The sequence below is a fragment of the Macrobrachium nipponense genome, chromosome 47, assembly GCF_015104395.2.
Source record: "Macrobrachium nipponense isolate FS-2020 chromosome 47, ASM1510439v2, whole genome shotgun sequence".
NCBI classification, from domain to species: Eukaryota; Metazoa; Arthropoda; class Malacostraca; order Decapoda; family Palaemonidae; genus Macrobrachium; species Macrobrachium nipponense.
This window is the reverse complement of record NC_087222.1, coordinates 11,206,629-11,233,241: the sequence shown is the minus strand read 5'-3', so window position 1 is coordinate 11,233,241 and position 26,613 is coordinate 11,206,629. Positions and strand designations below refer to the sequence as shown.

General features: G+C 45.5%; 2 long non-coding RNA genes across 2 annotated transcripts in view; both read left to right on the top strand.

The window, feature by feature from the left end:
- LOC135204708 (uncharacterized) overlaps positions 1–26,613 on the top strand; it is a 191,013-nt gene that overhangs the window by 65,802 nt on the left and 98,598 nt on the right. The window lies entirely within an intron of this gene.
- LOC135204709 (uncharacterized) overlaps positions 5,889–26,613 on the top strand; it is a 64,492-nt gene continuing 43,767 nt past the window's right edge. The window contains exons 1-2 of the long non-coding RNA XR_010312307.1: positions 5,889–6,030; positions 25,288–25,423. This is a non-coding gene — a long non-coding RNA (uncharacterized LOC135204709). The remainder of the gene's footprint in view (positions 6,031–25,287; positions 25,424–26,613) is intronic.

Here is a 26,613-nt window from a genome sequence, read left to right as displayed (position 1 = left end):
GTCTTTAAGGTTACTTTCCTCTACTTATACGATAGGGTAATTTTTAATAACTAATTCTCTGTTCAACGTATATCAACTTAGGATAATTTGGTATGTACAAATCGAATAAAATTAACTACGGCTTAGACTAGTGTTCGTGATGATATATCGTTTGCATATACAGTAGCCTAGCCTACCCAAAAGTATTCGCTGTATTACATATCGGTAGAGTGATTTTTATAGTGGCTAACGCTTTAGGCTCAAGGCATTCTGACTAAGATTAATTCAGTATAGGTGTAATTGAAACGAACAAGAATCCGATCTTAGTATAATTCAATATGAATGTAATCGAACAGAATGAAGATCTGATTCTGTCCGACTAAAGCATTAATTGTATTGTACGTATCATCATATTAGCGTAGTATAAATACTAACTTGGCAGTCATTCACGCTCTGGAATCAGCTGATGGCGAATACGGGTTTGCGTCGCCGTATCCACCTCATTCTTGTCCTGATTGGGTAGCGTAACTAACGTATCAACTCTTCCTCACTTAGGCCATGTTTTTGTCGTCTTGAAGGAGACGTGTTTTTTCTTGAAGGAGACGTGTTTTCATTACTATGTTGGACACTTAACATAGTCAATAATGGTATCTTGTGGCATATAATCAGATGTCAGATATAAGGAATTCGTTGTATGACGTCTTCATACGTTTAAAAGACTAATTGCCGTCAGTAATTACATTGTGCTTATGTCAATTACATTTACAAAAGAATTACCAGTCGTATTATCAAATTACAGTGACAACTGAAATTAATATTTGGGCCTAATAAAGTTAATTTAATTACTTTAAATATGTAATTTATTACTTTTCAATTAAATTACAATTACACAAACTTGTCAAAACAGCACTGTTGTAGGAGGCGTGGCTTAGACAGACAATGATGCCGGCTAGTCTATTTCCTTGGCTCCAGATTCAACCATATTACTTGGTCTCGGCTAATGTTTTTGTTCCTAGTTAGTGTAATGAGTATCTGGATACTTAACTTATGAAACGAAGTCATGCTGTTCGTCTTACGATGTAATTTAAGGCCAAAATTTGACTAATACGTCTCATTGGGAGCTAGTATTTCCCTTAGGTTAGATAGCGTAAATTTGGCTATTCCGTTCGTTTTCACTCGTTTTCATAGGTATTACAAACCTTACACTGGATTAATCTTTGTCGGTGTGAAAACAACAGTAAATGAGCTCTTTCGTGCTATTACTTTCTTTTACCAACGGCTGCGTTTGATTCATACAAAAGCTTGGGACATCTATCCGGGTTGCTGATGCACGTAATTTTGCCTTATCAGCTTCAGCTACATTTTATACATCAATACAGTATTAACGTCGCACGCGGATGAATACAATAAACTGATGTTGTTATCGGATTCGATTACTGTCGCACGCGGACCAATACTAAAGTTTATGTTGCTATAGGATTCGATCGTATTAGCAACAAGTTCTCGTTCGTTGTTCATAGCTGTACGCAGTATACGAGTATATTATCATTAAGATAATACCTTTTAACTTAGAAGAGGGTGCAAATTTATGAAGGTGGAGATGTTAGACGGTTGAATTAATTCTCTCTCTCTCTCTCTCTCTCACTTTCCTGGTTTCATATTCTCTCTACTCATCCTGTTTTTCCACCCTCTCCTAATACTTGACTCATTGTGCAACAGAGAGGTTTTTCTTCCTGTTACACCTTTTCAAACTTTTTTTCTGTCAATTTCCCTTCAGCGCTGAATGACCTCATGTTCCCAGTACTCCCGCGGGCCTTTGTCCTAAATTCTATTTTAAACCCTACAATCTCTCTGTCTGATGCATGTAGTTCCGATTTTAAATACTAACGCAAGTCAATTACAGTAGCTTCAATACGGACTGTATTCACGACCACGTCTTGAATAATTTTCCTGAATGTCTAATGTTTCTCAGATTATCGTGGGGAACAGAGTCGGTCTAGTTTTCTCTCGCCCAGTTTTTCTGTTAAAACTTACGTCTTTACACAATCTTCTTTAGCTGCTCATTCTTCGGATGTCGCTTCGGAGTCTTCTCGCTCATCCTGTTTTTATTTGCCAATATCACAGCAGAGCCAGTTTTCATTGTTTCATCCTGAAATTTGGAGATGATTTCAATCTCTCTCTCTCAATCTCTCTCTCGTCTCTCTCTCTCCTCTCATCTCTCTCTCTCTGCTCTCTCTCTCTCCTCTCTCTCTCAGGGATTAAAGGAAATAATTTGGAGGGGCTGCCTTCGTAGCACCTTCCACGGGTCCTGTAGTTCTCAGGCTGCTGGTATTGATGCTTCAAGACGGTATCCGCAACTCCGTATTTTCATCCTTACTTGTTTGAGACGTAGTGTGTCCTCCGTAGTTCTTGAGGAGGCTACGGCAGTTGGAGATTCATCTGCGCCATCGTTGACTGTATCGATACCGGTTGTCACCACCCACTCCTTTCATAGGGAGTTTACGTAATCTTCCTTCGTTCCCATTTTATATATACCTTAGGAGTGTGAGACGTAACGTGCTTACCGTGGTAATTGGTGGGGGGGGGGGGTGGGGGGGGGGGGGGGGGGGGGGGGGGGGAGGGGGGGGGGGGAATACGGCCGTTCGCAGTTTCGTCTGCATCGTAAGCTAGCACCTTTTGTGCCCTCGGCCCCCTTTCTTAGGGTAGCTGGTAATTCCTTCTGTGGCTCCCATTGGTTCCGCAGTTTGGAACCCGTTATTAAAGCACTATGTACCGCACAGTTGGTTCTCCACCTGCACAATGTCGGCGCTACGTGCTCCTGTGGTTACTCGTAGTGACTTTTCTCTCCTTCTTATTTTCTCAACTTTTTCCTGCTGCTTTTCTGTTCCGTCTTTAAGGGGTTTTCAAGGTGGGTTCGACCTTGATTCCGTGTCTACTGGGAGTACTTCTTTCCCTCACTTGCTCCGGACTCCAGTCTAGGTTTAGTACGTATTGGTAACGGGGGTTAGTTGGATCGCGTTTTGGGACTTCTTCGCTCTTTAGGGGTGTTGCTCGCTTATTGTAGCCGTCCTGGTCTTGTGTCATAGTCACTGGTGAGTGCGCGGTTTTGACTTTCACAGTCAATTGAGACTGGTTCAAGGTTAGGTCATCGTCTTGGTTTGGGTACAAACACGTTTGGCCCAACAGTAGGACTCGCATGGGTGGGCATTCATCGCCAAGGTATATTCGGCTCAGGTGTAATGTTATTGTCACTGGGTAGTGAGGGTATGCGCAGTCGAGTGACTAACACTTAAAGGTTTGCGGAACTGGTGACAGTTAGCTCTTGTGACTTTGTGAGTGGGTGGACAGCGGTCGGACAGCAGGGGTTACATCATGATATCTGGGGGGAGTGCGGGTTGCGCAGTCGAGTACGACTTGCACAGGAGTTTATCATCTTCTTGTTGGTATATTGTTGCGCAATCAGATCGGTAGGCTCAGATATGATGGGATCTTGTATGTCGTTCCTTATTGAGCAGCCAGGCGTAGTAGGTTCCGGGTTCTGGGGTGCTGCTCTTGTCGGGGTTCGGCTTTTCTCCTTTTTCCTGTTTCGGTGTGGCCGGACAGGTCTGACAGAGGATAGATACCTTTGAAGAGAGACTCGTTTGCTAGTTGTGGGTTTTTTGTTTCTCCGGCGAAGGAAGCGAGTATAACGGATTGTGGACTTTGTCCATTCTCTCTTTCCGTATTCCAGGCTCTGGAGGGATCTCAGTTAATTCAAGTAGCTGGTTGAATTACGTTTGTATTTAACCAAACCAGCAGTCTCTCTCAACATCAAGTCAGGCTAGGCTGGTTTCGGCGAGTCGGGCAGTTTTTGGGGAACGACTTAAGCTAGCATCACTTTTCTGTATGAGGTAGCGGGTAACTCCTCTGCCGGAGTCTGACTTCCAGTTTACGAGTCAGTTGAGGTTTTTCTCTATTGGGTTCCTTCAATAATTCGTGTGGTAGGGGTTACGGATCATGGATCTCTTATTTGGAAGACACCTTTCACAGCCCGTGGGAGGCCTTGTCCTCCTCTGCGTGGATGTGGTGAGACAGTGAGAGTTGATGGGTGTTTCTCTGAGCCTGGACTGTTTTGATAACCTCTTCACTTTGGTTTCGAGGGGGTTTGTATACAGACTAACATTTTTTTGAGGGTTATGCTATGTTCTTGTCAATGAGAGGAGGGACTATTGTTAAATCATTGCCTCAGCGCTATCTGGACACTCATAAGAATGGGTTCTTAGTCAATCCAAGGGCGCAAGTATGCGCAGGGCTCCTCTTTGGCTTCCAGAGGAATGTTTCGCTGTCGGCGATTGTGTGGGTGGTTATTTGAGAGTTGTTGTGGTTTTTCACAACACCGTACCTTTAGGAATTTCAGTTTCTTGCAGAGGTTACTCTCGGGGTCCCGTGACTCCCGTCGTTGCGGTAATTCAGTTTTATAGTTGGCTTGGTAGAGTTAGGGTGTTAGAAGTTAGGGAGTTTAGGGCAGCGTGATAGTCTAAATGAACTTTATGGTGTTAGAAGTTTAGGGAGGCAGTGATAGTCTAATGAACTCTAGTGTTTCTGTTGGTCAAGCTTAGACAGAGTGTATTGTCCCTTAGGCCCTTGAGGTTAGGCAGATCCCGATGGTCATGTTGGAATAACTACTACTTCTTCAGCACAAGTCATCTACATCAGTGAGCAGTAGAGAACTGAAGGTCCTGCACACTCAACTTCTCCTCCATACATGAGAGGCTATATAGCCACATGGGGAGGTTCACCATTTCCCCCTCCATACCTAGATTGCATAGAATACCACATGGGAGGTTCTTCAGACTCAGGCGGTACCTAGGACTGGACACCGACGGTATGGTACTTCCTATGCAAGCATCCTCACTTACTGAGCTGCACAACCAGGTGAGGAGATTTTTTTTTTTTTTTTTTTTTTTGCCTCCATGAATAAGAAGTATAGCTTATCACATGGGAGGTAATTCTGACTCAGATAGTACCTTAGACTCAACACTGACGTTGAAGTACTTTCTTTGCAAACATCCTCACCTACTGAGCTGGACAACCAGGTGAGGAGATTTGTTTTTATCTCCATGAATAAGAAGTATAGCTTATCACATGGGAGGTACTTCTGACTCAGATAGTACCTTAGACTCAACACTAATGTTGAAGTACTTTCTTTGCAAACATCCTCACCTCCGAGTTAGATAACTAGGTGAGGATACATGCTTTTATACATGCTAGGTTGCTTATGAGTTACCTGCGTATGTTCCGTGGACAGGTCGGGCTGAATGAGATTGACCCCGCCTCTGAGTAATGTTGTTAATCGGGCTAATTCAGGTGTTCAGGGAGTGTATTGCAATATGAAGTTTTCATAATAAAACTAATAGTTGTAATACTTTACCTGAACACCTGAATGATTCCCCACCCTCCCCCCCCCCACTTCAATTTGATAGTAAATGATTCAATTGAGGAATGAAGAGACAGGCCACTGGTGGCCGGTATTTTGCGGCAGCGTTGCCAACGGTAACACAGGTAACTCATTTGACTAGATTTTACCTGCAGCATTGGTAACGCTGACAGTTAAAAATACCCACTTAGTGGGTAAATATGTGGGGATATAGTTCGGGCTGGTCAGTGACCAGGGCTAATTCAGGTGTTCAGGTAAGTATTACAATATTAGTTTTATTATGAAACTTCATATTAATATCAAACAAACAGTAATATATATATATATATTATATATATATATATATATATATAGATATATATATATATATATATATATATATATATATTTATTGAATAGAATGGCTTTTCACTGTTAACCAGCTTTTTTGAAATTGATTCATATTTTCTAATTATTTTCTTCACGGTTCATTGTTCAGGTTACTAATGGACACATAATGGGGTTCTTCCATTTTTCTCCAGTATTTTTACAAAAACGCGACAGCTGTTTCGTCAACCTTTACATATTGACGTTATCAAGCGTACTGATACAAATATGAGCCTACATGCGTTTTGTGACGTCATGAGGACGGAAAGGTAGTACAATTGCCAGATACCTAGTTTTAAATATTTACAAAAGACTATAGTGAAATAGTGAAACATAAAATAAGACAAATAAAATAATAGTTAACAGCAGAAAAAAAAAATTATAGCAAAAGTTGAAAGTAAGTTATTATATACACATTATACATAAATATATATTAATTACATATATTATTTAATTAATATTGTTTAATTCACTGAATGTCAGTGTGCGCTCCTGTCCGCGTCTGGTGGTCTTGTTCCACACAGTTGAAGGGCTGCCTCCTACACGAGGGCAGGATCGGTCTGCCTCGCACTGGATGTTAAGGTTGGGGGGCGTTGCATGGCGATGCAGACTGCTTCTGATATCAATAAACGATTGTAGTTGCCTTCCTTGTGTATTATTTTGGTGTTTGTGAGAAGTTCTTGTAAAGATGGTTTTTTTTATTGTGGTATCCACAAAGTGCTGGTGAATATCGACTTTAGGTTTCTATGGGCCTGCATGCGACGTTTGAGTGTAGTGGTTGTGTGTCTGATATAGCATTTTTGGGGGGACTGACATTGCTCGTCAGCACAGACAAACTTGTATACTATATCAGATTCAACCTCTTTCTCCGTCGATGGAGCCGTACTATTTTTCATTACCAGTGAGGCCGTAAGGTTTGGCTTGCAGTAAATTCTTGCTGTTATTTTGTTATATGGTGCTAGGGGGGTGGTTCCTCTTCGCAGTATACCAAGGATGGCTTTCCTTTCATCTTTGTGGTGTTTGTTGTATGATATCTGATGTATATCACTATTTCTTTGTCTTTGTCTTGTATGTTGTCCCTCAGGGTCAGTTATGGAAAGCCTCTAATCTCTTTTTGACAACTTGCTGGATCATGTCATCTGGGTAGCCGTTATTTGTGAGCAGCTGTTGAACTCTGTTGATTTCTTCGTTCGTTGCTTTCCACGTCGAACAGTGTGTTATGGCGCGTTTTACGTATGCATTTACCACATATAAATGGTAACATATAAAACGGTACATTCGGGCAAGAGGAATGTAGTGGTAGACAAGCTCAGCAGTCAGAATCAGGTGGTAGGGACAGAGTGGTCCCCTCCACACTGACTTGGCAGAAAGATTGTTCAACCCACGGGGGCATCCAGTAGTAGACTTTTTCGCAATATGGCACAACAGGAAACTTCTGGTTTCTTCTCCGTAGTGCTGACCCATGGGCAAACTGTAGAGGACACTTTCCAACATGCATGGGACAATCTTGATATTTATGCCTTTCTCCCGTTCTGCCTAATTCAGAAGGTGATCAGCATTAAGAATCTTTAGATGATTCTGGTGGCTCCCAAACGTCCTGATCTGTTGGCTTTTCTCTCTGATGGCACCATGAGAGATTATCCCCAAGGCACAACCTTCCTTACCTTGGTCAAACCACCAACATAGAGCCGTGACTTCATAGCTAGCGGTATACACCATGTCTTGCGAGCAAGAGGCTTCTCTCGCCAAGCATCAAGAGAGATTGCAGGATACTTCAGACAGTCCTCTGCAGCAGTGCACCAGGGAAAGTGGGCCGTCTTCTGTGGTTGATGTTGTAGATGGGGTCTCTCTCCACTCAGACCCACTCTCCAACCAGATTGCAGATATCCTAGTCGCAGTCTTTCTTTGCCAAGCCAGAAGCTCCTCTCTGTCTTCAGTTAAAAGCTATAGTTCTGCCTTGGCCCTGGTCCTGAAACTGCGAGGAGTAGATATTTCTACTTCTATGGAGATCTCTCTCCTTATAAGGAATTTCGAGAGGTCTTGCCTACCCAGGGAACTCAGACCCCCTGAATGGGATGTGACTCTCGTCTTAAGGAGTCAGATTTGTGAAACTTACGAGCCTCTGCGAGAGTAGTCAGACAGGGATATAACCCTCAAGACCATCTTTTTGCTGGCCCTGGCAACAGCAAAGAGAGTAGGTGAGCTTCATGGTCTTTCTTATGATGTTAAACACTCGAGGGGATGGGGATCTGTTACGCTCGATTTTGTCCCAGATTTTGTAGTGAAGACTCAGAATCCATCTGTCCCTGACACTAGATTCGAGTCCTTCATGATCCCTCCCTAGAGGACTTGTGTTAATGATCCAGATGAGATGCTACTTTGTCCCATTAGAGTGTTACAGCGCTATCTGAAGAGAACTCGCCATCTCCGGCCTGGGTGTCGAAAGAACACTATTTCTTTTTTGGCTTCATGTGGTGATCAGGTAAGGCATGCTCTGAAGGAAGAGATGACACTGGTACCTTTCGCCTGAGAGCCCATGAAGTCAGAGGTATTGGTCCTACCCTTGCGTTCTGCAAGAACCTTTCACTTCCACAGATATTGAAGGCAGGGGTTTGGGCCAACCAGACCATCGTCACTTCCTTCTACCTTCAGGATATAGCTCATATGGTCCTTTGATACCTTTTCATTTGGACCTGTGAATGCTGCTCAACAAGTTGTGTATTTTACCCAGCTCCTCTAACTGGACAAGGTTGCATCTTGCCTTGAGTAACTGTGTGAATGTAGGTGTGAATGAGAGTGTGACTGGCTTCTCGTCCTTCCTTTTCTTTCTTCTCTCTCCCTGTGGGCTGAGAGTCGCGGTCATCACACGCTGGAATGGGTGGCTGATGCAGGTAAGCTATATTACAGAGCTCCATTCTATAACCTTTCATTAGGATATAGAAGATTTTATCTGTTCCTTCCCTAACAAGGGGGGAAGAGGACCTTGGCATATATTTGTCTTTTTGCTTCTGGACTATAAAAGAAATTCTTGTTTGCATTTCATAAGAGGCTACACTTGTTACCCTCTTATGAATTGGTCCAGAGGTCTGACCATTGGTCATGCAGTTCCCATGCTCTGATCAATTGGACAGAGGCCAGGTCCCCCCCCCCCCCCCCCCGCCCCCCCACCCCCCCCCCCCCCCCCCCCCCCCGCCCCCCCCCGCCCCTCACTCTTACAACCAGGATGGGAACCTTGGTTGGGCGAACACCAGTCTGTTCGCATGACTTATCACATTCCTCCCTTTAATTATTGAGTCTTTGATTCTTCCTTATGTAAAGAACCGAGGGTTTGTATAATATGTAGGAACAAATCACAGTTTGTTCATGAATCTTTACCTGTCAGATGTATATATAGCTGTATTCTCTGAAGTCCGACAGAATTTCAAAACTCCCGGCACACGCAGTGGTCGGCCAGGTGGTAGTACCCACTTCCCGCTGCTGGGAGGCGGGCTTCAGGAACCATTCCATTTTCTGTCAGATTTTCTCTGTCGCTGGTGCAGTCAACACGTGTTTTCAGCACCTCCATCTTTGGATTTTGGAACTCTTTTGGCTACTTGAGTACCCGATTGATTTTTGGTTATTGATTTGGATCGGTGGTTAGGCATACGCTAATTGTGGATTGTTTTGAATTTGGCTTGGTTTTTCCTTAAACTTACGATGTCTTGATCTAGTTCGACTAGTGCCAGAGTATGTTGTGTGGAAGAATGCAAGGTGAGGCTACCGAAAACTTCGGTAGACCCTCATACAGTGTGCACGAATTGTCGGAAACATGTTTGTATGTTTGATGATCACTGCAATGAGTGTGAGAGTATGTCTGATTCTGCGTGGAGGCGTATGAATCATATGTGTGTAAAATAGAAAGAGATAAGGTAAGGAGGAGTGTAACGCCAGTTACACATCCAGTGGAATTTATCCCTCCTAAACCTGTGATGCCTTTGGGCCCTACATTAGTGTCTGCGGAGGGTAATACCCTATCGATGATTCTTGAATCTTTGCGTAGCCTGGAATCAAAGGTGCAAGCATTAGAGCGTGTATCTGGGGATTCAGATGGATTCAGTGGCTTTTCGAGCTTTTCCATCCCAGGGACGTCAGCAGCAAGGCTTAGACAAAGTGTCAGCCTTCTAAGGAAAAGATTCGTGCTCGGTGAGGGAATGGATGAGCCTGCTTGGGACCATTTCCTCGCTGGAGAAGTTTGTTTCCTTGGGGAGACTGCACCTCAGACCGGCTACAATTTTTTCTCAAGGACAATTGGAAAGAAAACAAGAATCTGGATATGATCTTGGAAATTTCAGGAGAGGTAAAACATCACTTAAAATGGTGGCTAGATCCAGTGAAGCTGTCAGAGGGCGTGTCTCTCAAGCTTCAGAGCCCCGACCTAGTGTTGTTTTCCGACGCGTCCACCACGGGGTGGTGGGGAGCAACATTAGGGGGGGACTTGGATATCGCCTTAAGTCTGCAAATATTCTTTCATGATCGTGTCTTACATCTCTTGGTGTTTTATCTCCTCTCCTATTATTCCCAGGTATTTGTATCATCTCATCTATGTGTTTTTAAGCTATTCCCACCTGGTCGCTGTATCCCTTCAGTCCTTGTGACTTTGCCTGTTTGTTTGTTGACCAAGGCAAATTATAGATTCCAGAATCCATCCTGATGTCCCAGATAACCAATCCTTCATTATCCTGTTTGTCCCCAGAATCAATTCCTAAAGTCTGGATTAGGGTATCTATTTCCTTGATGCTCTCACCATACAGCTTGATTTTTTTTTTTTACATGAACATCAGATGGTTGATTGTGTTACCTCCTATCTTGAGTTGGTACCCAGCATTCATCCTCTGCAGTTATTATTATTATTATTATTTTATTATTTATTATTATTATTATTATTATTATTATTATTATTTTATTATTATTATTATTATTATTATTATATTATGATTATTAATATTATTATTATTTATTATTTTTATTATTATGTATTATTATATTATTTATTATTATATTATTATTTTATTATTATTAGTTATTTTTTTATTATTTATTTTATTATTTTTTTTTTGGTTCTATCCACAGTCCTACAGGAGTCCATCACTTTTCTTACTATGTTCGCCATTTCTAGGATCACACACTTCTGCATGAGTCTTGGAGCTACTTCTGCCTCTAGTTTTTCGAGATTCCTTTTCAGGGATCTTGGGATCGTGCCTAGTGTTATATTATGGTACAATTTCCACTGGCATATCCCATATCCTTCTTATTCTATTTTCAGGTCTTGATACTTATCCATTTCTTCCATTCTTTCTCTTTAACTCTGGGGTCCCATGGTATTGCGACATCAATGAGTGATACTTCTTGTTTTTGTCAATCAATGTCACGTTTGGTCTATTTGCACGTATCACCCTATCTGTTCTGATACCATAGTCCCGGAGGATCTTTGCCTGATCGTTTTTTATCACTCCTTCAGGTTGGTGCTCGTACAACTTATTACTGCAAGGTAGCTGGTGTTTCTTGGCACAGGCTCCAGTGGAAGGCTTTTGCCACTGAATCATGCCTCTTTTTGTACTGGTTCTGTGCAAGTGCCGGACATTCGCTTGCTATGTGGTATATGGTTTCATTTTTCGTATTGCACTTCCTACATATGGGAGAGATGTTATTTCCATCTATCGTTCTTTGGACACATCTTGTTCTTAGGGCCTGATCTTGTGCCGCTGTTATCCTTCCTTCAGTTTTCTTCTTGAGCTCTCCCCTCAGTACCCATTGCCACGTGTCATCGCTGGCCAGTTCTTTAGTCTGTCTCATGTATTGTCCGTGCATTGGTTTGTTGTGCCAGTCCTCTGTTCTGCTTGTCTTTCTCCTGTCTCTGTATATTTCTCGGTCTTCAGCTATCATTATCAGTCCTTTTTTCCCATACACTCTTGAGCCACTCGTCTTCACTGGTTTTCATATATTGCCCCAGTGCTCTGTTCTTGATATTGATGCAGTCCTCTATGCTTAGTAGTCCCCTCCCTCCTTCCTTTCGTGTTATGTATAGTCTCTCCGTATTTGCTCTTGGGTGTAGTGCTTTGTGTATTGTCATATCTTTCCTCATTTTTCTGGTCTATGCGGCAAAGTTCTGCCTTCATCCATTCCCACTATTCCTGCGCTGTATCAGATTACTGGCACTGCCCATGTGTTTATGGCTTTTTATCATATTTCCGGTGTTGAGTTTTGACTTGAGTATCGCCTTGAGTCTCTGCATATATTCTTTCCTGATCATGTTCCTTTATCTCTTGGTGCTTTTATATCCCCTCCTTCCATTATTCCCAGGTATTTGTATCCCGTCTCATCTATGTGTTTGATGTTGTTCCCATCTGGTAGGCTTTATTCCTTCAGAGATTGTTACTTTGCCCTTTTGTATGTTGACTAAGGCACATTTTTTTTTCTATTCTTATTATTATTATTATTATTATTATTATTATTATTATTATTATTATTATTATTATTATTATTACTACCATATTTTGTTTTGCTAATTCTATCTACATTTTCATCAGCACCCATTATTATATGTAGCAAGGATTGTGAGGTTTGTGAAAAGGATTTATGAAACCTTATTATAATTTATTATTTACAAAAAAAAACCCTTTTTTTAATTTTTTATAAAACAATGAAGAATGTACAATAATTAGAACATCAGAGTAACATAGGGAACCCCATTAAAGGGCAGTGACCTGTGTCGCCCATGAAATGCTCCCATAGCACTCATTTGTTCCGACACGGGATACAAACCTTTCGGTCCTTTTACCAAGTAGGAAGGTTACTTGCGGCAGCTGGATAGGTCATAAGCTTTCGAACAAGGGGTTCAGTAGTTACTGCTTGTCCGACAGTACGCGCGCCACGCGACTGGTAGGTGAAGAATCACTTTTCCTTTCGGCCTGCTGGTATGTAGACGTACTCTTCATCGCTCTCTGCCTGCTTCATCGTTGTGTGCTTTCAGGATATTTGTGTTTTCTCTTACTATTGTGTGTGTGTAAAAGTGAGCTGTAAGTATGCATATTCAATTTTTCATATACAGCTTTATTATGATTATGGATCAAGGATCGATGTAATCTCGCGCCTCCTGTTACCCGACGACTGTGCCCGGGGTTGAGGGGCGTAAATGTGGAAAATTGAGAGCTTTCTTGAGATCGATCCCCAGGTCCTTTGTGCTCGGTGTCGGGGGCAGGAGCGGGCTCGCGCTGAGCCAGGTATTTTTGGGTGAAGGTGAAAAATTGTAAGTGCAGATACTCCTTTTTCATTTTTCATTTATATTTTTGCCCTGTGCGCTCGGTGCCAAAGGGCGTGAATGCGCTCGGCACGAGCCCTTTATTTTTGTGAAAGTGAATTCGCAAGTGCAGTATTCTTTTCCATTTTCATATATTATTTATATTGCATCAATTTTCATTATGGATCAATATTTCCGCTCATAACCGGGAATTGATCCATAATCTTTTATTTTGTCTGAAAGTGAAATCTCAAGTGCAGTATTCTTTTTCATTTTCATATATTATTTTGATTGCATCAATATTCATTATGGATCAATATTTCTGCTCATAACTGGGAATTGATCCTTAACCTTTTATTTTGTCTGGAAGTAAAATTGCAAGTGCTGTATTCTTTTTCATTTTCATTTATTATTTTGATTGCATCAATATTCATTGTGGATCAATATTTCCGCTCATAACTGGGAATTGTTACCCCTTGCGCTCGGTGCCGAGGGTGCGAATGCTCGCGTCCCGAGCCCTTTTTGTGTAAAAGTGAAATCATAAATGCAGGATTCTTTTTCATTTTCATATATTATTATTATTGATTGCATCAATATTCATTATGGATCAAGATTCCCCTCATATCCGGGAATTGATCCTTATGCCCTTGCGCTCGGTGCCGAGGGCACGATTGCTCTCGGGCTGTGCCGTGTATTAGTTATGGGTGCAGTGGGTGCTGTACGGGGGTAGGGGAAGCGAAGGCCTGCCAAAAAGTCGTTGGAAGCTCTCCCGAGACTCCCTCGGTATCCGATTCTTCGTCTTCTTTCCTGCACCCCCCCCCCCTGCTCCCCTCCCACGGATGACACCTTCCCCTTTGTGGGGGGGGTATCCGTTTCCTTCTCCTCGCCCGATCTGTCGAGCGTGGAGGGAGGGGCGCTCCGGGGGTGGGGCTCTCTTCCCCCCCCCCCGCGCGAGGGGGAACCCCTCCTATTCACCTGACTGTTGCTCCGCAGGTGTTTCTGCCACGAGGGATGACCTTGGTCAGGTGTGGGCGTCTTTGGGTCTGCAGGGCGCGCCTAGTGTTCCAGGGGCTTCTCCATCATCTGGCCAGGGTATGGCGCCCCTCCTCACCTGGTATATTCGCCTCACGTGGTATCAGTGTCGCCTACAGCCTCTGTGCAGGGTCCGATCGCCTTATCGAGGAGGGGCGTGCTGCCGCAGCCCGGGTTTGCCATGCTGCTGCGACCAGACTTTTGCTGCCCTAAGAGCTCGCCCCTGGACCTGCCGCCAGTACCCAGGATGTCGCTGGCTGTTGCCCCGCCTCCTGTGCTACCTGTGCCGCCTGCTGTACCTGCCGATGCTGTGCTGGCCGTTCCTACCATTCCTGCTGTTCCTGAGATGTCCGCACCTGCTGACTTCGTCCCTGCTCGTGGTGTTTTTGCCCCAGACGTTGGTCTGTCCAGACAGGTGCGTCCGGGCCCTGTAGCTTCGGCAACAGCAGCCCCAGCTCCGCCCTGGATGGCAGACTTAACGTCTGTCCCGAGGAAGCTGACAAAGAAGAAGAGGAAGAGGAGGAAGGTGTCGTCGTCGTCTTCATCGTCTTCTTCGTCGTCGTCGGCTGCCACCTCTTCCCCTTCGACCTCCAAGGCTTTACAGCCGAGGAAGAAGAAGGATGCCTCCTCCCCTCCTAAGAAGTCTCTCGGGAGCTTCTCAGGGCCCATCCCACTCCTGTGGGACAGGGCGTTCTTCAGCTGGTCCTCCTGCTCCTTCGGGAGCGGGGCCCGTTCTCTTCTTCCGCAAGGAAGAAGATTACTGGGACCAGAGGGGTACCGACCAACACCGGTACTTCCTTGCCTGGTGTCAGGGGCTCTGCCGCTACACCAGGTTTCGTCTCGGCTTCTCATTCGCGAGAGGTACCAAGTGTATAGTCACCTGCCAGTGGCCATGCAGCCAAGAACCAAACACAAGAGCTCACTCAGCGCCAGGTTCACGGCACAAGAGTGGAAGGCTGGTGAGAGCAGCTCAGGTGACTCTACACAAGGCCAGCTCTCGCTCTCGCAGCGACCAGCCAGCTACCCGGGTTGACGTGATGGTCTCTGACCAGCCACGGGCTGAGGCTAGGAAGAGGTCCCCCCGATCGCCGGCGCCAGCGGTTCGATGCGCCGTGAGGACAAGCACCGGTCTCACCGTGACAGTGGTCTCTGCAGTTCGCCTGACCGCCGCTCCCACAGGGAATGGACGGGTAGGGCAACCAGCAGCAGCTCCTCTGACACACGAGATCGGGGCCGCTGTTCTCGGTCCAGCCGTTCTCCCCAGGGAAACGGCTCGACTAGGCCTGCAGCTCGATCCCCACCACGGGGTTGGTGATCGCCTGCAGCCCTCCAAGCCCGCTGGTTCTACCAGCGAGCGGAAGGGGAGCGTCAGGTCTTCCTCTCCGCCGTGCCTTTCAACTTCCTCGGTTTACACCTCGGGAAGTGCAGGCACAGAGGAGTGATCGTGAGGGGCGTGCCCCGCATGATCCCGTCACGACGCCATACGAACCAGGCACGATCTTCGGACCGACCAGGACGTACGCGAAGTGGCAGGAGGAGACCGAGAGGGGTCTGTCGCTGTTCCCCCTCCTGAAGGGGAGGTTCTCGGGATATGCTCTTGTTCAAGGGGCTTGATAGTCCTACTCAGCAAGATGCAGTCACTCCAGGGATCCAGAGGAACTTTGTCGAGGTTATTGCGCTGATTCGTCAGCATGACGACCTCGGGAACGAATCGCCGCTCCCACCAATCCGAGCCACATCCCGGCTCGAGTCGTTTTGGGGTCCAAGAAGGAACCCAAACCGACGGTGGGTCTGCCGCGATCGCAGCTTGCCGACTCTGTTGGACCACGTGAAGTCTCTCGTCTTCGGACAGGATGGCTCGGTGAGGTCTGTCAGACCGAAAAGGCTACTTCCTCCTCCTCTACTGCGACAGCAGCGTTTTTACGGGCGTCAAAGGACGGTATCGACTCTCTCCTGTCAGGTATTGATCAGCCCCACCCAGATGACATTCACAGTGGTGGCAGACCCTTACCTACAGTGTGAGTTCGTAACCCTCCTCTGGGAAAACGTTTCTCCTGACGAATACGTTTTCTCAGATTCTGGAAGGCCATCGCCGCAAGGTGATGGCTGCTCCTACTCTCTTCTCCAACTGCTAGTTCCTCTGGGAAGGCGAGCGAGTATCCAATTCCTCCTCCATTCCCTCTCTCCATACGGCTACGAGGGAAAGGGGAGGGATCCTGCAGAGAGTTCTCTGTAGGATCCCACGTTGGGGACTGCGTTACCGGGGGGACCTTCGGGTCCTACCTGACGTAAGCCCTTGTCGTTGAGGAAGGATCCTGCCCCATCCTCGATTTCTACTGGAATCGGGAGGACCACCAGCCGATGATCGTTTAACGAATTCGGCGAGTGGGGGGTTTCGCTAAGTGCTTAGAATTCTGCGGAATTTCTAGCACTCTCAGTGTGTTCTCGTTTTTTACGATCACCAAACACTTAGGCGAAACCACGGTCCAGAGTGGGCTAGACGAGAATCCCCAATCATTGTTACCACAATAATCGGGAACCTCGCCGATTGCTCGAATTCCTGGAATTTCTAGCGTTTGGAAGAAACACTGCTGCTGAAGGAAGAATATCTCATAGTAGGCGATTAACCCTGGAATAGAGAAGAACGGACAGGAACATCCAGTTTGGCTTGAACTATCGTCTTCGGTATTCTGTTCACCATTGAAGCTTTCCTTTGGAGAAGACTTCTTCACTCTTTTGACTAGAGAATGAAGGCGGTCGATCTCCAATCCTTATTCTCATTCCTCGAAAGGAAAAGAAATAATTAGGATGGAGGTCGTTTGTACAGAAACAAACCTACAAATATACTATGTATATTACCCTCGTGACATGATCCTGTTAAGCAGTTGAATTGTCCGGGGTGTAGGCGCATACCGTAGTTAACTCTACGGATTGTGACCGAGACGAATAGTATCCTAATTGAACTGCAACTCGGGACTGCCAGCAACCTCCCAGGAGTTAACCAGTTTCGATTTTAGATACTTATGGTATTGTCACGACAACACCAACTCAGCTTTTGTATTTACCGAAATCCGTTTTGTTTAAATATAATTGCTTGAGCGTATTTTTTATGCTCGATGGTTCAAGCTGAACGCATTCCTTCGTGGAATGGATTACCTGGCCACTCAGGATGACGGAGTCAGCATGAGCTACTGCATATTGAACTGCCCTCCCGATAGCAGCTCAGGTACCCCAGCTGGCTCGCCGAGATGCACGGTCGTTTATGTCTCTCTCCCCTGTATTGATTGACTACCAAACCGTATCTCTGCCCAACAATCACAGACTTAGGTCTCTGATTAACGGGGATTCTTGCATATATGAAGCACCATCTACTGCTGTGACGCTCGATTTCATCGCCTTTGACATTGCAAGAATTTTCAACAGAGATATCTCTTGGACTCTTTCATCTTTCCCTTTACCGCACGGTAACAGAAGTCTGTACTAAGTCTCCCGCTGCATCGCACTGCGATAATGCGGAATGATTTCTGCAGACATCTGAGTTTGTCGTCAAAATATCTCGTATTCGTAGGTGTGCAATTGTTCATTGTTCACCCCGAATTAACAGATGTATCGGAAGACATTGCCTACTCCCCGACCGGCCAGCTCTACTTCCAAATGTTCAGCCCATGAGAAGCAGTTCTTCAGGCAGTACTTCCCTGTGTTTTCATTACTGAAAACGCCCCGCTTTCATTGCAACTACGACTCCTCATCGGACAGCAATGAAATTGCGGTTAGCGTTTTCAGTTATTTGTAAGCACAGGGTTCAGAATTTTGAGAATCCTTCTCTCGATTCGGCTGTGAAGACGTAGGTTGCATTCACTGTCCACCTTCATCTTCAACGCTACATAGTGTTGTTTCTCCTTAGCTGAGATTCAACTACCATGAGGATGTCTTGCCATCAGGGACCTCGGTCTCTAGAAGGCAATTGACTTTCGCCTGTTGGGCACATGCCTTAAGAGAATCATCACCTCGCCGTCCGGCATCGGTGACAAACAAAATTATGATTTGTTTGGTCTCTCGGCATAACCCTTTAAGGGCGAAGGTCACGTGACTTGCTCGGATGCTTGGACAACTTGCCTCACTACCGAACGCAGTCAGTCGGCAGCTGTCAGAGCACCCGAGTCAGTTACGAACTACACTGTGGACTTAGTTCAGTTGTTCCAGATCAATCATTACTTCGTCCTAATGGCTTGTCCCAGTACTCATACCATTGACACCCACCATGGAGTGTCGGAGTCCTATCCACTACCGAGAAGAAGAACTTCGCTGCATGGGGATAGGAGAATGCGAGACACTTCGCTGCAGACGGATAGACCAGTATGGGTACTGGACATCACCGAAGTCGACCGAAGAGGGATAGGTCATGTGACTATTCCCTTCTTTCCCTCTGAGGGAACTGCATGACTTTTCCTGCGAAATCAAGCATCCAGGGAATGGGGATCCGTGACACTCGATTTTGTACTGAACTTCGTAGCGAAGACTCGGAACCCTTCGGTCCCTGACGATCGGTTCGAGTCCTTCCCATCCCCTCCCTAATGGACTTCACTGTCTTCGATGCGAAGGAGATGCTGCTTTGTCCTGTGAGGGTGCAACGGCGCTATCTGAAGAAACTCGACATCCCAGGCTGAGTGTTGACGCCTCTTCGTTCGCACCGGGATGACCTAGAAGCAAGTACATTCCCTCGCGTTCCGCAAGAACTTCTCCGTGGCGCAGGTACTGAAGGCAGGGGTCTGGTCCAACCAGACCACATGCACCTCCTTCTACCTTCGGGATATTGCCCACAGGTCCTTGGATCGTTTTCCTTGGGACCCGTGATGGCTGCTCAACACGTTGTGTAGCTAACCCATACCCTTGCAGGTTGAACAGCATCGAGTCCTGGTGTGACTGTAAGAATGAATGAGTGAATGAGAGTGTGACTGGCTCCTCTTCCCATCTTTTTCTCCCCCTCTACCTGTGGGTAGAGGGATACGGTCGTCACCCTGCTGGATATGGACGAGATGCAGGTGAGCTACTCGATAGAGCCCATCCTATCCCTTTGCAACTAGGGATAGGAGCGGAATATCCAACACACTTCCCCCAACAAGGGGGGGAAAGGTGGAAGCCAACAAGACACAAACCCATAACTTTATGTTGCCTCTTGCAAACAGAAACAAGTTCTTGCTTGCTGGTACGAAGAGATATGCTTGCCTCTCCTAGTACTTGGTCCAGAGGTCTGACCATTGATCCTGCAGTGGCACACCCCTGATCATCGGACAGAGGCTTGGATCCCTCCCCCTCCCCTCTTACGACCAGGGAGGCATTCCAAGGTTGGGCGAACACCAGTCTGTTCACAAAAGACTCAGATTCCTCCCACCAAGAAGTGAGTCTTCCTATTGTAAAAGGACCGAAAGGTTTGTTTCCCGTGTCGGAACAAATGACATTTTGTCCAAAATTGCATTTTTCCTAACTATACAACCTGAGGTCCTTTTACACATAGTCCCACCTCATGCCACCCTCACTCTGCAGTTTTTGCTTGGGCCTAAAGCAAAAGTGATTCTTCACCTCCCAGTCGTGCGGCGCGCGCACTGTCGGACAAGCAGTTAACTACCGAACCCCTTGTTCGAAAGCTTACGACCTATCCAGCTGCCCTAGTAACCTTCCTATGTAAAAGGACTTCAGGTTTGATATAGTTAGGAAAAATGCAATTTTGGACAAATTGTCATTTCTAAGGTATAAATATTGCTAAATATACAAGAGAAAAAGCCATTTGAATATGCCAGGGTTATACCCGGCTCGCTCACCCTTAATAGGGTGTCAGTATGGAAACTGGGGCGTAAAACCACTACCAGAGGTCCCATGCCAATTAGTCTCTTCCTTTCTCAATTTCCCCCGTTCTAAAGAGGAGCCGTCCCAAGGCCATCTACCGCCCGCTACTGCTACGAATAGCGTCCCCTCCGACATTCCTGAAAAATAGCAACCAAGCTTGGGCCAGTTAGGGTGAGGAAGATAGAGGGGTGGGTTCACTGGGCAACACAGGTCACTGCCCAGAAATAGATTTTTCCTTTGTCAAAATCCCTTTTCTGGGCCTAACCTGTGTCGTCCCGTGAAATAGTAACAGAGAATTGGCCCCACAAGCTTGGATATATAGTGTAAACAAAGCTACTGGAAGGAAAAATGAAAGAATTTTAATTAATTCTACAGTATTTTAATAAGTTTCCTCAATTCTACAGTAATTTTAATAAAGTTCCTTAATTCTACAGTCCTTACCCTATGGAAATATATACAATGGTAATAAAATACAAATTTCTGGTAAGGTCATTTTGATTCCAACACCAAGTAATACAAGTTATTTATATACAATAGACTATTATTTAATATTTACAGTACAAAAGTGGGTCAAATGTGCAATCCAGATGAAAAACCAAGGTAAAGGGTAGGGATTACAAGCGAGGCAAGTAGGAGAGAAAGTACCAAAAGGAAGTTATAATCTATTAAGACTAGGCATATTATAATAACTAGGCTGTATCAGGGGAAACAATGTTCCCTGCTGCCACTGCTGGGTATTTAAGGGCCTCTAAAGATTTTAGGTAGTGGCGTTTAAATACTGTCGGTGATTTCCAGCCCGTATATTTTTTAGGATAATCGAAGTTCATGTGATGAAAGTAATTAACTGAGGTGGCCACCGCCCGGATATCATGCACATGTGGAATTGATTCTGGATTGGCTTGTTTGATAAAATACAGAATTTGTTGTCTGATCACCTTCAGGCAGATAGTTCCACCATTCTCTCTAATAAATAAAGGACCTGAACACTTATTGGAAGTTCTATTTAGATAGGATCTCAGCGTGTTTACGGGGCATAGAGATAGATCCTGTGGAAGTGGGACAATCTTCCGCAGGGACCACCTATTCTGTGGGTCCTCGTTCTTTGCCAAGAATTTTTCGATCTGGGGATATTAGAACTTCTCCAGGTTTACTAGGAATAAAGTCTTCCTGAGAAGGATTATATAAGGACATGATTCATTGTCAGTGTCTGAAGCTAGCCTAAGTACATCATTTAGAAACCAGGAGACCGTATGAGGTCTGTCCGCTGGCCTTAGCCTAGCACAAGCTCTCGGGATAGACGAGAAATACGAATCTGTCAGATCGATGTTAAAACCAAACTGGAATATTTTCCTTAAGGCAGATTTAGTTGTAGTAGTAGTACTAGCTGCTAGACCTTTTTCAAACAGGGTCCTAAAGAATGAAACTGCCAGATTCGTAGTCATTGTCCATACCTTTGAGTCTTTTAGGAAGGTGGCTAGCTTCTTTACTGCTGAATCATACTGCCGAAGCGTAGATTCTCGTTTGTCTGATTCTAAGAACAAGGTGTTTAGCTGCTTGTAGCATCAGCTCTACCACTTTGGAGGTGCAAGGAGTAGGAGTGTCATCCCCTACCACGAACATGGTGAATGGGCTTTTATGGTCTCTGGGGAAGATAATGGTCTCCTTTGGGACCTTATCCTCCCTTATCAGTACCTCCTCCATCAATCGACATAGCCCGGGAAGGGGAATTGGAGACCCGGCGGGTAGAATTCGAAGTCTTCTACTGGCCGGGTTCCACAGCCTTCGATTGTGAGCATGCCCTCTGAGAAAGGGGCATGTGCTGCTAGCCGCCATGGGTTATTATTCTTAAAGGACGGTAGTTTTGAGGCGTCCAGTACTACAAAGGGTTGCTGAGAGTGCCCGGAGGAGTTCCGCCATCAAGCTCTTCTGGTTCTGTAGCCTCTCGGTCAGGGACTGGATAGATTGTCCCGTCATTTCTAGGCTAGAAACAAGCTGTGAGGAGATCTCCTGGACCCCATATCCTGCATGAGCATGCCAGAGAAATGTCGCCTGGGTCAAAGCCAGGTTCCTGAGGTCTGGCTTTGGGAGCTGATGATGTGCTGGTGGGCGTTTTAGGAGGCTTTGGCTTTGTTGGCTTTGGAAGGGACTTCTTGATAGATTTAGGCGTCTCCTTAGAAGATTTTACTTTAGGGATTACCGAGCCTGACTTGTCCCTAGTAGTCGTGGGCCTCCCGGTAAACCCTTGGAAAGAGGAAGAAGAGGATTGAGACGGGCTAAAGGACAGAACTTTAGCCCGCGTACCACCTGCCTCACTTACCTCCCTACCTTGATCCTGGTTGTCGACAACCATGGGCTCATGGTCCAAGTTGATGGCCACCTCTTCAAGGACCTCCTTGCCGAAACCCGCCAGGTCTTCCGGCAGGGCCTGGGTCTCTTCCCAGATATTGGCTATGATCAGAGCTGCCAAATCCGCCAGCTACAGCTGCCAACATCTTTGCATTGGGGTAAATGAGCGAGCACATTTCCTCCGACAGCATGTAAGGTTGCTTGGAATTGACGTGCCAGCCAAATCCTCCTACCCAGACCTTGAGGGTTGTAAGAGCCGAATCCATGACGGCTTGGGGGTCTGCAAGAGATAGCTACATCAAGGCCTATCCTAGGATAATGATCTACGTAATTCAATATACGTCATTATAATTCTCATTGTATCATTTAATAGAATGGTACCTACCGACTCAGTAGTGAGGTCTGTTACTAAGGCGTAACACACTTTGCACCCGGACAGCAAGTCGTCCACCTCGACTGCACATCCGGCATGAGATCTGCAGACCTCATGCCCGCACGGCTGCTGCAAAATCGCCGTGCATCCTGTCTCCTGACAGCGTACCATCTAAGTAATTAAATGATACATGAGTATCACTATATGGACCCGCCTGAGACGTATCTGGCGGGGCATGCATCGTAAATCTAAAGCCGCCGGGATTGATCCCAGCGGAATGCGTGTCTACTACTAAATTTTACAAATTCCTACTTCCCAGAAGCTCCAGGCCCTAGTTAATCATCTTTTTCATGATTATCTTATAATAAGATAGGCTTGGTACAAACAGAAAATGGGAAGGATGAACCTGGCCTGAATCCGCTGGCACCGGAGAAGGTTACCTATGTAGCCTAGAATCGCCTCTCTTAGCCCACTGTCCGCCCCCACTGGAGTGAGGAACAGAGGTACTAAACGAGAATGTTTGAAAACAGGGAGAGGAGTTAGGGAATTGGGAACACAGTGCTCCAGTCCTGGAATACGTGGCAGGGTGGAAGTTGCCCGTCGTAGTTAGATTGGACCGGAAGCAAATGCTTAAAGATAAACTTAAGCTAATTTAAAACTGTTATACATGAGCTCTGTCTGTTATCATCCACCCCATACCCCGTCCCTACCCCATTGCTATCTTTATACTTCCGGGTCCGGCTCCATGGGATCGGAATAGGGAAAATAGGTAAAACCTAGGCCTGAATTTAATCATATAAGGGATCGTAGCTATTGTATTTATTTTATAATAGGAACGAACTCTTAGCCGGGCCCCCGGGGTCCTCCCGCCCGAGGTGGGAGGATAGTCAAGGGATAGAAGACTGTGGATAGGGTGGCGAGAATGCGGTTTAAAAAAGCAAACGCGGCGTATTTTTACCCCATTCCCCCGACGGGAGCCAGGTGGACAATCAGGACTCACCACAGTGGACACCCTGGTACCATATCCACCGAGCATGACGAGATGTACCACTTCCCCCGACTGTAACCCCTACCCTCCCCCCTACTGGGGATAAGGCTCTAGCTAAACTGCCCTAGGGTAGCATATGGCGAGCTGCGTCACCACACCAAAGTGGGTCCAGGGGGAGGGGGAGGGAGGTCACCTAGAGGAGTGGCCCACTCGTGATCAGTTGGTCACAACAAACCGGCCAGGTGGGACAACCCTCCGAGAAGTCGTGAACCAACCGATACCAGGGACAGAAGGCCTATAGGCCAACTGTTTCATAAATAGACACACATTAGAACTGAATAGACATAATAATATGATATAATATAGTATAACACCAGTAGTCCTGATGCGAGAGGGGATAGGGAGGAAGGGGGGTGGGGGGGGGGGGGGTGGGAAATAAAGTCCTCATGAGTAGCTAGCCTAACCTTCGCAAAATCGGAACGATCTGGTCAGGTCGGCCAGGGTGGCTCTGAACAGCTAGCCTAACCCTCCAAAATTGGAATTTAATCGCGATCTGGTCAGGTAGGCCAGGGTGGCTACAAGGACATCGTACATGGGCCACAATAAGGGCCAATCTACCCTCCAAAATCGAATTTCGACCTGGTCAGGTGGATGAACTAGCCTCCTTTATTTGGAGGTCTAGCATACGGACAAAGGGAATGGCTAAACCGCCCAGCCAACGAATCGGTTGGGAAGCCAGCCATAAAGGACAGGATAACAGGGATCCCAAGCCTAGCCTACCTTCCAAAACCAATGAGGCCTGTTTGGGTAGGCCAGGATATAGCTCTCACGTGAGGATGATAATATGTAAAGCATAAATTCTTAGTTAAATGCTAATCTAACCATCGAACGCGACTACAATTAGTATGGGGGACTAATTGAAAGTCGTCAGGGGACCTCCGGTAGTGGTTGCTATTTTTCAGGAATGTCGGAGGGGACGCTAGTTGTAGCAGTAGTGGGCGGTAGATGGCCTTGGGATGGCTCCTCTTTAGAACGGGGGAAATTGAGAAAGGAAGAGACTAATTGGCAGGGGACCTACACCCTATTAAGGGTGAGCGAGCCGGGTATAACCCTGGCATATCCATATGGCTTTTTCTATTGTATATTTAGCAATATTTATACCTTAGAAAAGAGTGCTATGGGAGCATTTCACGGGACGACACAGGTTAGGCCCAGAAAAGAAATTTACACGAATCATACTAAATAGTCTCTTTTCTTTACCTGATTTATTGGTAATATTGATGATTTGCAGGATAGTATATACTGTGCCAATATTTTATGCATTTTACACTTACAAAAATATCATTATATGCCAAATTGACCTTAAAATTAGAGAATCATAGGCTAACTTAACCAATAGTAGTGTTTTGATTCCAAAATTAGCCTAGGCAGACATGAACTTGGCCTATCTCAGACAATATTTGCCAGAAGCAAGACTCGAACATGACAAAGGGTATGGGCTGAAATTATGATTTCTGATGGAAAAAAAGCTGTATGCTGATTGCTTTAGCCTCCAGGACATTGTATGTTGTTTGTTTACTGGGGAAAACATTAATATACCTGTGTACCAATGTAACCCCAGTGCACTTCCTATGTATTTATAATAATCAGTTTTCTTTATCTTGCAGATAATTCGTGAAGCACCAATTGCAGACTTGGTGAGAGGTCCTTGGAAATTAAAGTTACAGTCCATAATTGTCGAAAAGGAACTGTTTTTTGGTCTTGTTGGAAACTTGTTAAGACTGTTGTGCATTTTATTTTTCTGTAAGTATTTAGAAGATTATTTGTACATTTATGAGTAATGTTATTCATTTATGGTTTCAAGTTTAACTAATGAGGTTAAGAATGTTTTTCCAGCTGTTTTGAGGCTTAGCTCTCTTGGCAATCAGAATTGAAAAAATAAAATAAATTGTTTCCTACGTCTGTTATATGAGAGGGACAGGCAGTCCCCAACTTATGACAGAGACCATTCCTAAAGTTGTTGTAGTTGGAAATCTGGTGTAAGTCGATAATAGCTAATCAGTGGCTTAATGCCGTGTTGTTCCTACACAAATACAAAACCTTTGGTCTTTACATTAGGATATTACTTACAGTGTGAGCTGGTAATGGCTTTCTAACTTATAAACAGACACTGTAGTTAGCTACTAACGGTAGGGATGGGAGCCCTGCCCACCAGTCGGTACAACTCACTTTACTTTCAGCTGTCATCGAGTGTAAATGTCTCCTCTGCCTGAATGGCCATTTGACTTACCATATTTTCTGTTTTTGTTTGTGAATATTTGTGATATATGACCGTAGTTGTTTTGCATATACTGATATAATGCAAACCCATGACTTATCTGAGCCAAGGGAGGGAAAGCTGTGTGACATGAGGTGTTGCCTTTGCAACGACAGACCTTGCATTGCTTTCTCTCCTTCCTTGAGATAGATCTTCAGAGTGCAGAAAATGTGTGTAGTGAATCTAGCCCTTGTTCCAAGTGTTGTGTTTGGCCATCAGAACAAAGGGTCCAGTTTGCTTGGGAAAAAGAGAGAGAGAGAGAGAGAAGAGGGTTTCTCTGGCATCTTCAAATTGCAACACACCTCCAGTGATGCCAAGTTTTCTCTCTGATTCCTTCCTGCCTCAGCCAAATGGTGTCCTGTTGTTGCCACTCCTAAGGGAGCTGTCTCCCCTTCACCGTCTCCTATTCCCTTGTTGGTAGAGAGCTGGTGCGGTGGTCTATGACCAACACGACTTTGAGGGGGAAAATTCCCCCTCAGGGTGAAGAGGGAGTGCTCCTCTTAACCCGACTTGTCTTGCAGGTGTGGTGGAGCCTGAGGAGCTTGGCGAGTTGTGGCTCTCCCTAGGCCCCCTGTGGAAGCCTTCCTTGGAGGGCTTGATCTGTCACACAGCATTGGTTCTTATGATCCTGCCATCTGTAGTGTGCCTCTGACTTCCTCACCTTGGGGAATGTTCT